Below are 10,085 nucleotides of genomic sequence, written 5' to 3'. Positions count from 1 at the left end.
TGGAAAGGAAGAAATAAAATTGCTCCTATATGTTGACAACATGCTTATTATATATATAGAAAAACCTCAAAAATCTACTCAAAACTCTTAGAATTAATGAGTTCAGCAAGTTCATAGGACACAAGATAAACATACAAAAATCAGTTGTATTTCTACATACTAGCAATGAACACATGCACACCAAAATTAAAAATACAGTCCCATTTACAGTCTCTCAAAAAAACCAGAAATATTTACATGTAAATCTAACAAAACATGTACAGGATTTGTTTGTTAGAAACTATAAAATACTGATGGAAGAAATCAAAGAAGGCCTAAATAAATGGAGAGATATACTATGTTCAGGGATTGGAATATTACATTGTAAAGATGTCATTTCTCCCCAAACTGATAGTCAGGTTTAATACAATTCTTATCAAATTTCCAGCAAGATCATTTTGTACATATAAAGAATGTTCAAAAATGTATATAGAAATGTACAGAAGCCAGAAGAGCTAAAACAGTTTTGGTAAGGAAGAATGAAATCAGAAGAATTAGTCTACTCCATTTCAAGACTGATCATATAGCTATAGAAATTAAGACCCTGTAGTATCGGAGGGATAAATACACAGATCAATTGAACAGAACAGAGAACACAAAAATAGATCCACACAAATATGCCCAATCAATTTTTGACAAAGACTCAAGATAAATTCAAAAGAGCAAAGATAACCTTTTCAATAAATGAATGCTGGAGCAATTGGACATCTAAGAGCAAAAAACTAAAAGCAAACAAATAAAAATAATATTTTGCTAAGTCTCACAGTTTATACAGAATTTAACTAAAAATGAATCAAGGACTTATATGGAAAACATAAAGTGAAAAGACTTTTAGGGAAAAGACCTATGAAAAATCTTCAAGATCTAAAGTAATGCCAACAATTCAATTCAAAAGGTACATGTTAGGATGATGGCTAAATTGCTGGAGCAGGGTATGATCCCAAGACTTCTTTGTTATTCTCTTTCATGGAATAATCTCAGGTGGGTAAGTGGCCTATTCCAAAAAGTCATTCAGGAACATGAGCAAATGGGAAAACTCTGCCATTCTCTGGGGCAGGGGCCAGCATACCACATGAAGCATGTTCCTTACTGTTACCTGTTTTTGTAAGTAAAGTTTTATTGCAATGCAACCTCACTGCTTTGTTTACCTTCTGCCTATATTTTAATTTTGAGCTTCAATAGCAGAACTGAGCAGTCATGAGAGACCAGATGGCCCACAAAACTAGAATATTTTCTCTTTGGCCTTTTTCAGAAAAACTTGGCTGATACTGCTTTAAGGCAGTGTTCTGTATACATAATCCAAAGTGGGTGACCACCATGCCTTCTTCCAGCTGGTGGGGAGGGGAAAGAAAATGGGGGAGAGGCATGCTCCCTGTTCCTAGAAGTGGAACATAGCACTTCCTCTCACATTTGAAAATTTAGTCACATGGCCACATCTAACTGCAAGGGGCTCATGAGAAGGTAGTGTACTTGGGCACCAGCTAGACGTGCCACATGCCCAGCTACTCTTTTACTATGGTAAGAGGAGAGAATTGATTTTGAAGGAGAGCTACCAGTTTCCCCCATAGATAAACACGAAGTTTCTTTATTTTCTGTCTTTATCTTTTAATAATGAGGGAATTACAAGTGCCAAATATTTTTCAGGACAACTTAAACTGTGGCTCAGAGGTTTTGCTATGACAAATTCTCCTTTTCTTAACTTTTTTTTTTTTTTTTTAAGGTAGGTTGCGATTTCAGTTTGGATTTCTTCATTAGTCCAACAAATATTTGGGATATTTTTTTAGTTTTGAAGTAATTACAGATTTTCTAAAGTTTTACTTTTATTATTTATTTCTAATTTTATTACGAAATTGTGGCCCTAACAATTATACTTTTAAAAATGTGTTTTCTGGGCAGCCCCGGTGGCGCAGCGGTTTAGCACCGCCTGCAGCCCGGGGTGTGATCCTGGAGACCTGGGATCGAGTCCCACGTCGGGCTCCCTGCGTGCAGCCTGCTTCTCCCTCTGCCTGTGTCTCTGCCTCTCTTTTGCTCTCTCTGAATAAATAAATAAATAAATCTTAAAAAAAGAAATAAAATAAAAATGTGTTTTATTTTTGACCAAATGCATAAAAGATTCTGTGATTTCTGGACACACATATGTGTGTGTGTGTGTGTATTCCTTTTTCAAATGATAAAGTTTTTTTTTTTTTTAAAGATTTTATTTGCTTATTCATGAGAAACACAGAGAGAGACAAAGGCAGAGACACAGGCAGAGGGAGAAGCAGGCTCCATGCAGGGAGCCCGATTCGGGACTCTATCCCTGAACTCCAGGATTACGCCTTGGGCCAAAGGCAGGCACCAAACCACTGAGCCACGCAGGGATCCCCTCAAATGATATAGTTTCATTTAATATCACATCAAGTTTGATTATGTTATTTGATGTTATGTCCTTTCTTATTTTTATCTTTTATATCTAATTCTGAGAGAATTATTGCACTAATTTTAATATAATTTTTAGAATGAAGTTCTTGCATTTCTAACTGCCTTTTACATATTTAGCTGCCATGCCTTTTTGGTGCAACAAATTTATAACTATTCTATCTTGTTTAAAAAATTATGCATTGTTACTTTATGTTTTTCCTTTTTGAAGATTTTAATATTAAATCTATGTCTTCTGATAATAATGCCATTTACGATGACTTTTTTGCTTGTACTCAGTATCTATTTCTCATTTTTTTAATCTGAGAGTTATCTATAATCTGTAAAATGAAGATAATACATGCCCTACCTTTTGTCAGGATGAAGGAAGGTAATGACTGTGGAAGTGTTTGTAAACCATAAAGAATGCCACATACTACATATAAATGGTATCATTCCTCCTGGTGTTGGGCCTATTAATACACTTAATTTGTTATTGTCTGACTTTGAAGGTACATTACTGGGAGGATCAGATCCACTTTATCATTTATCATCTGTCTATTTCTGTTCCTACCTACTTGTCTTTTTATCTGTCCATCCTGATTATCTTTCTAACCAATTTAATCAATAAACATTGGACTGTTGTTACTATTCTCACATATATAGATAACTGTAATGTGTACTTGCCAATTTTCATTCCCAATACCAGGAAGAATATTTATAGCATTGTTATTATGGAACCCATAAATAATTAAACAAAAAAATATGTTGACTTAATTTTTATTTTCCTACTATTGTCCAAAAATAGATACAGAGTTAAAAAAAAAAAAAAACAACCACGAGCTACTGTGAAACATAAAATAAAAAATACTCAGGTAAGGAGTTAAATGTGAGAAATTACAATAAAGTTATAAGCAGCCATATGATGAAACACTTTTGGGCACAACTTCCATTGGCACCCCCCTGTAGTTGGAAATGGGTAAAATTATAGACTCAGAAAATTTGTCTTTTGTTCTTGTTGTTTTTCTATCTTATCAAGAGCCACTTCTTGCTGTATCATCAATATAGGTCCTTCTTAGTTTCCTTACATCCTCCTGGATATTGAAAAAGGAGAAGTTTGGGGCTTCTGGGTGACAAAGTCTGTTAAACGTCTGACTCTTGATTTCAGCTAAGTGCATGATCTCAGGATTGTAATATTAGCCACATGTCAAGCTCCACACTCAACAGGGAGTCTGCTTGAGTTTCTCTCTCCCCTCCCTTTGCCTCTCCTCTACTGCTCTCTCTCTCTCTCTAAAATAAATAAGTCTTAAAAAAAAAAAAAGGAAAATTCGATTATTTTTAATCTTACTTTATCCCTTGGCTTTAAGTGTGTTTCTTGTAAACAGCATTTATAAGTTTTAAAAGTTGTGACAGTGTGTATCTTTTTATAGGAGAAAGTAACCCACTTACTACATTTGCATTCACAACTGATGTTCTAAATTTATGTTTATGTTTAGTATACATTTAACTTTGGGGTTTGTTCTTAACTAATTTTCTCATGTTTGCAGGTTTTATGAACTTATGATTAATTCTCTTTTTTCACTTATTAATTTGTTTCATTTCCATTAACTAGTTCCATTTAGCCAGTCTTTTCCCAATATTTATAAGCAAACTCAGATTTCACCACTATTCTATGACAAGAAGCTTTAGCTGTTTTTCTCTTAGGTTTGTTTCTTTTTTAAAATATTTTATTTATTTATTCATGAGAGACACAGAGAGAGAGAGAGAGAGAGAGGCAGAGACAGGCAGAGGGAGAAGCAGGCTCCATGCAGGGAGCCCAATGTGGGACTCAATCCCGGGACTCCAGTATCACGCCCTGAGCCGAAGGCAGGCGCCAAACTGCTGAGCCACCCAGGGATTCCCTCTCTCAGGTTTTAATAGAAAATATATTCCTTTTTAAAAAGTCTTTTGTTAAAAAAAAATAAAAAAATAAAAAAATAAAAAGTCTTTTGTTTAGGGATTCATACAATTTGCATTTGATGTCATAACTGGATAAAAATCAAATTTTCTAGCTTATTTTAATATTTTATATTTATCTTTCTTTTCTTTTTCCCTTCCTTCCTTCTTATTTATTTATTTATTTATTTATTTATTTATTTATTTATTTTTAAAGATTTTATTTATTTATTCATGAGAGACACAGAGAGAGTGCGAGAGAGGCAGAGACACAGGCAGAGGGAGAAGCAGGCTCCATGCAGGGACTCGATCCCAGGTCTCGAGGATCACACCCTGGGTTGAAGGCGGCGCTAAACTGCTGAGCCACCCGGGCTGCCCCTTACTCTTTTTTTAAAAAAAGATTTGGTTTATTTAAGAGAGAGAGAGATTTAAGAGAGAGAGAGAGAGAGCCCAAGTGTGCAGAGGGGCAGAGGAACAGACTGCCCGCTGAGCAGGGAGCCTGATGTGGGGCTCCATCGATCGCAGGACCCTGGATCCTAGGACTGTGACCTGAGCTGAAGACAGACACTTAACCAAACAACTGAGCTACCCAGGCGCCCCTCCCTTCCTTACTTTCACTGACTTGGTCAACTTTCTCCCTCCTTAGTTTCAGAGTTCTGCTGTCCTTTCTAGTGCTCCTAGCAGTTACCATTGTGATCTTGAAATCACAATTAAAGTATTTTCCCATTATGACATTAGAACAAAACAATAAATGTACTCTTCTCACCCTAAGACACTTTCCTACCTCTTCCCACCAACGAAGCCTTTCCAGTGCTTATCTCTGCCTAACTGCTGGCCTTGCTGAAATAGTTTAAGATGTCTAGGCACAGTCTAAAATTATTCTTCTATTTCAAGAATACTTACTTGACTTACATTATGGGCTCCAAGTGACATTCTTGTCATCTATAATAGAGTCTAGTGCTCACCACGTTTGCTGTGCCTCTCATCTCATGTACTGGTTTGAAACTAGAGTTTGAAGATTCTCCAAGTGTTTACCTCAGAGAGGTTACATGGTTCTTTTATTTTCTGAATCCTTGCACATCTGAACAAGGCTGGAGAATGTGTCAAGCTAGCAAGGGAAGTGCCAGAATCTTCAAAAAATGCCTTCCTGGCTGTTCCCTCTAAGCCAAAAATTCTAGTACAAGATGGGGCAGGTGAAGTGGGCTCTGCAATGTCAGAAGTGATAAGTGATCAAGGTTGTATTTCCCGTAACTGATGGCGGGGCAGAGACAGTAATCAGAAATATTTGTCTGACAGATACATTGGGCTGTGTTAATATTCATGCAGTTCTCAAGTATGAACTATATGAGTCAAGTAAAGCCTTTATTTAATCTGTAGCAACTAGTGTCCTCATGTGATGAACAAGTGCCTGACTTGAACCACCCCAATGGCAAACGATTCAATTCCCAGGCCTAGCTCTCCTTGAAGGGACAGGAAGGGAACCACCAGTCACTATGGGGCAATGATGTCATGCTTCAATGCCCTCTGTCTGCCCTAAACACATAATGATAATAGACAACACATAAATATAGGAAAAAAGACATGGTCTGGCTGAAAGACAAAATAAGATCCCTAGAAACCACACACAGTACAGAAATGCAAAGCAGTGTGTAGCACTGAAACCACATGTTACCTGGGTTTTGGATTTACAGGTTGGCAGTGGCTGCCAGCCATTTGGATCCTAGGTAAATTGGGTACTTCTATGAAAGTTTTATACCTAAATGAAGGGGACAAAAGCCAGGATCCTGCTTGAGGTCAGGAGCTAGAGGGGAGATACCTCGTTCTCCCTAAAGGCAGCTGCTGTCTACCATGTAGGGCTAAGGGTTTATGGAAGTGGGGAGCCTGGAGGGATGACAGACACAACCATCTCTGAGACTAGGAACCAAATCATGCCTAAGGGATGAACCTGTAATGTGACCAATTAATCATCATGTGACAGTAGCCCAATCAAATATTATAAGAACTATTGTGACCTTGGGGTCATAGGGAAGGGACCTTGAATGGAGAGAACTGTAAAACAGGCAGACAGTGAGGGGTCAAAAACGGAGAAGATGGGGTACCTGGGTGGCTTAGTCATTTAAGCATCTGTCTGCCTTCGGCTCAGGTCATGATCCCAGGGTCCTGGGATGGAGCCAAGTCCCGCATGGGGCTCTCTGTTCAGCAGGGAGCCGGCTTCTCCCTCTCTCTCTCTGCCACTCCCCCTGCTTGTGCTCTCAACCTCTTAAATAAATAAATAAATAAATAAATAAATAAATAAATAAAACAGGGAGAAGAGAAAAACAAACCTCAAATATCTCACTCAAAATGAGACTGCTGGTCAAATTACAAAACATATGAAGAGATCTAATACCGAGAAAGAAAGAAAATTATTTTTATGAAAAATCTGGCAAGAAACTTCAAATGTATTTGATGATCAATAGTTAATTGTTCTGGTTATTTATTGCGTCCCCAAATGTAGTGGCTGAAGACAGCAGCAGCATTGATGTTCTCTCTTTTCTTCATGAGTCTGCAATAGTGCAGGGCTCAAAGGGGCCAGTTTGTGGTTGGAAAACCGAGGAATGGCACCACGTGGAGGTTCACTCACCTTCAAGTATCTGGGTTGGGAATAAATAGTTGGGACTGGGGCTCCTTGTGCTCTTGTTTCTTCATGTAGTTTTTCTTCAGGGCACCTTTTAGGCAGATGGACTTCTAAAAGCCAGCTCAGGGCACTTAAGGTGTGTGTCTTAAGGACTTGTACTTCAAGTCCTTAAGGTGTGTGTCTTAAGAGACTGAGCCAAAAGAAGGCTGTATCATTTTTATGACCTAGCCTTATAGATCTCACAGCAGCATTTATGCTGCATTCTTTTTCTTAGAACTGAGTCACTAAGGTCATTACAGTTCAAGTAAAGGGGATCTCATCGTTTGATAGAAGGAATATCAAATATTTTGTGGGCATGTTTTAAACGTGCCACAGTTGACTCTCTGCTTCAAATTATGTACTTATATGCAAATTACATACAATCTTCCCAATATCCCTAAAAGTGTCATCTGTTACAGAACAGACTCAGGTTTGAGGTCCAGAATCTTGTTTTCTAAATTTGGTTCAGATGTGGAGTATGCTCCAGGGGATGCTGGCCTCAATGCTACTCCTTTTTTTTTTTTTAAGATTTTATTTATTTATTCATGAGAGACACACACACACACACACACACACACACACACAGAGGCAGAGACACAGGCAGAGGCACAGACACAGACGCAGGGAGCCTGACGTGGGACTCGATCCCAGGTCTCCAGGATCACATCGTGGGCTGGCGGCGGCGCTAAACCGCTGAGCCACCCTGGCTGCCCTCAATGCTGCTCTTGATGACAGCATCTCAAGTACAGCCTCTCTCAATCTGAGACCTGAAAACTAAACACCCAACGTACAAGGTGGGACAAGTGTAGAATAACTGCCCAATGGGAGAATAATTCTCATTCATAAAAGGGAACAATAGGAAGGAAGCACACAGGAATCACTAGTCCGTACAGTTCTGAAGCCCAGTGAGGCACCTGTTGCCTCGACTAAGCTCAGCCCAGCATGTGGGATGATTCACCCTAGGTCTGGGTCCTGGTTCTGCCTTCTGAGTTAGCCTTTCTTTTCCATAAAATGCAGCCCTGTTGGCAGCTAAGAAATTGTGGCAGCTTGCTTCTTGCCCAAAGAGTCTTGAGAGTAAAAAGGCCTCTTCATTTGGTACTGCCTCTGTTCCGTTCAGTCCATGTTGATCAAGTTCCTTTAAATATTTTGTGGGGTTTTTAGACAAATCAACTTCTAGAAATCCACACCCAGAAATCTCATTGATTGGGCTTCAAATGAAGCGACTGAGGGACAACAGACTCAAGATTCTTAGAAGTCCTACCATTTAATGGAGAGGATCTGTGAGACACACACTTAAGGATTCTTCTTCCTTTTGCACTTCCTCCTAACCCTTCATTTCATGCTGATATGATCCCTTTAAAAACATTATGAGTTCCCTGTGAATCAATTTACAAAATCCAGTCCATTAAAAAAATTATTTCCACAAATGTCATTGAGTGGGCTTCCACTTAGGCTGCTGAGGGACAACAAACTGAAGATTCTTAGAAACCCTGTTGTTTAAAGCAGAGGACGTTTGGGGGCACGCTCTCAAGATCCTTAGAGGGCATTTTGTCTGGTTGAGTATACTAACAAGGGACTGAAATATTAACCAGGGACTTACAGTCCTTCCTTCGCATTTGATCTTTTCTTTGCAGTCTTTCTCTCAAATTGGATATCTTAGAAATCATGGGAATAAGAACAGTTCGATTTTGAAGCCAGCAAGTCCTGGATCTGTGTAGGTCTTTCTCGAGTTATCTCTCATTTTGTGGTAATTTGTTACAGCACCAATGGAAAACTAACCCAGCTATCAAGTCTCTTTAGTTTTTCTTAATCTGAGACAGTTTCTCAACCTTTCTTCATCTTTCATGGCTTTGACACATCTGAAGAGTATTTTGTTGAATATCCCCCAGTTTAGGATTGTCCGATATTTCCCCTTGACTAAATTCAGGTTTTAAAATTGTGGCGGGAATATCAGTGAAGGAAACTGCTATCGCATTCTTCTCATTGTAGTCTATTGATTTGTCCCATTCCTGATGAGCTTAAATTTGGTCAGTTACAGGCTATTGATTTGTTCCATTACTGATGGGGTTAACTCGGAAGAGTTGTTTCAATTGGTGTTCACTTGGTTTCTCTATTGCAAAGTTATTCTTTTTTGTAATTAATAAATATTTTGTGGGAAGATATTTTAATCCTATGTAAATATGCTGCTTCTCATCAATGCTTAGCTCACTAGTTTATACCCATTGATGTTTCACTGTGAATTACTCAGCACTATGGGAGTTGCCAGTTCATAGTTTTTGAATTTTATCATTCTTTTTCTCCAATAATTAGCTGGAATCCCATTTCTCTACTTATTTATATTTATTCATTTAATTTTTATCATTGAGATGCCTGCCTTTGGCTCAGGTCGTGATCCCAGAGTCCTGGGATCAAGTTCCACATCAGGCTTCCTGTGTGGAGCCCGTTTCTCCCTCTGCCTGTGTCTCTGCCTCTCTCTCTGTGTCTCTCATGAATAAATAAATTAAATATTTAAAAAAATAATTCTATCATCATGACCTTTTATGTTTCCTTATTCCATGGATTCCAAATGTTACTGTGTTTGTTTATTTTTGCCCCAATTTCCCCAAATTAGGCCAATGGGTGCCACTTTAAGGTGGCTCCTATGTCATTTTTCACATGTTCCATATCATCCTATGAACATTTCCTTACTTTCTGGTACAAGATGTTCCAGGAATGTCTTGTACTTTTCTTGCTTTGAGTCCTAGAAGCAGTCCAAAGACCTCTGAACTGATTAGTGGAGAATGGTACTTAGAAACCAAGATCTGGTTATTAGTGTGATCACTGCTAGTAAGTATCACTGCTTCTAAGCCCTCTCAGAGGCAGTTAGGAAATACACATGAATATGTGTGTGTGTCTGTGTTTGTGTGTATGTGTATTTACATACACGTATATCTGTCTTTATATTACTCATATATACACACACTGCTTTTTTATGTCTTTTGTGAAAAAAATATACTCCTGAGAATATTAATTAAAGGATTAAAAATTATTTTCTGTTCCTCATTGCCTTTGTTTCACA

This window comes from Vulpes vulpes, chromosome 13 (genome assembly GCF_048418805.1).
Source record: "Vulpes vulpes isolate BD-2025 chromosome 13, VulVul3, whole genome shotgun sequence".
NCBI classification, from domain to species: Eukaryota; Metazoa; Chordata; class Mammalia; order Carnivora; family Canidae; genus Vulpes; species Vulpes vulpes.
The sequence above is the reverse complement of the archived record's forward strand: the minus strand, read 5'-3'. Positions refer to the sequence as shown.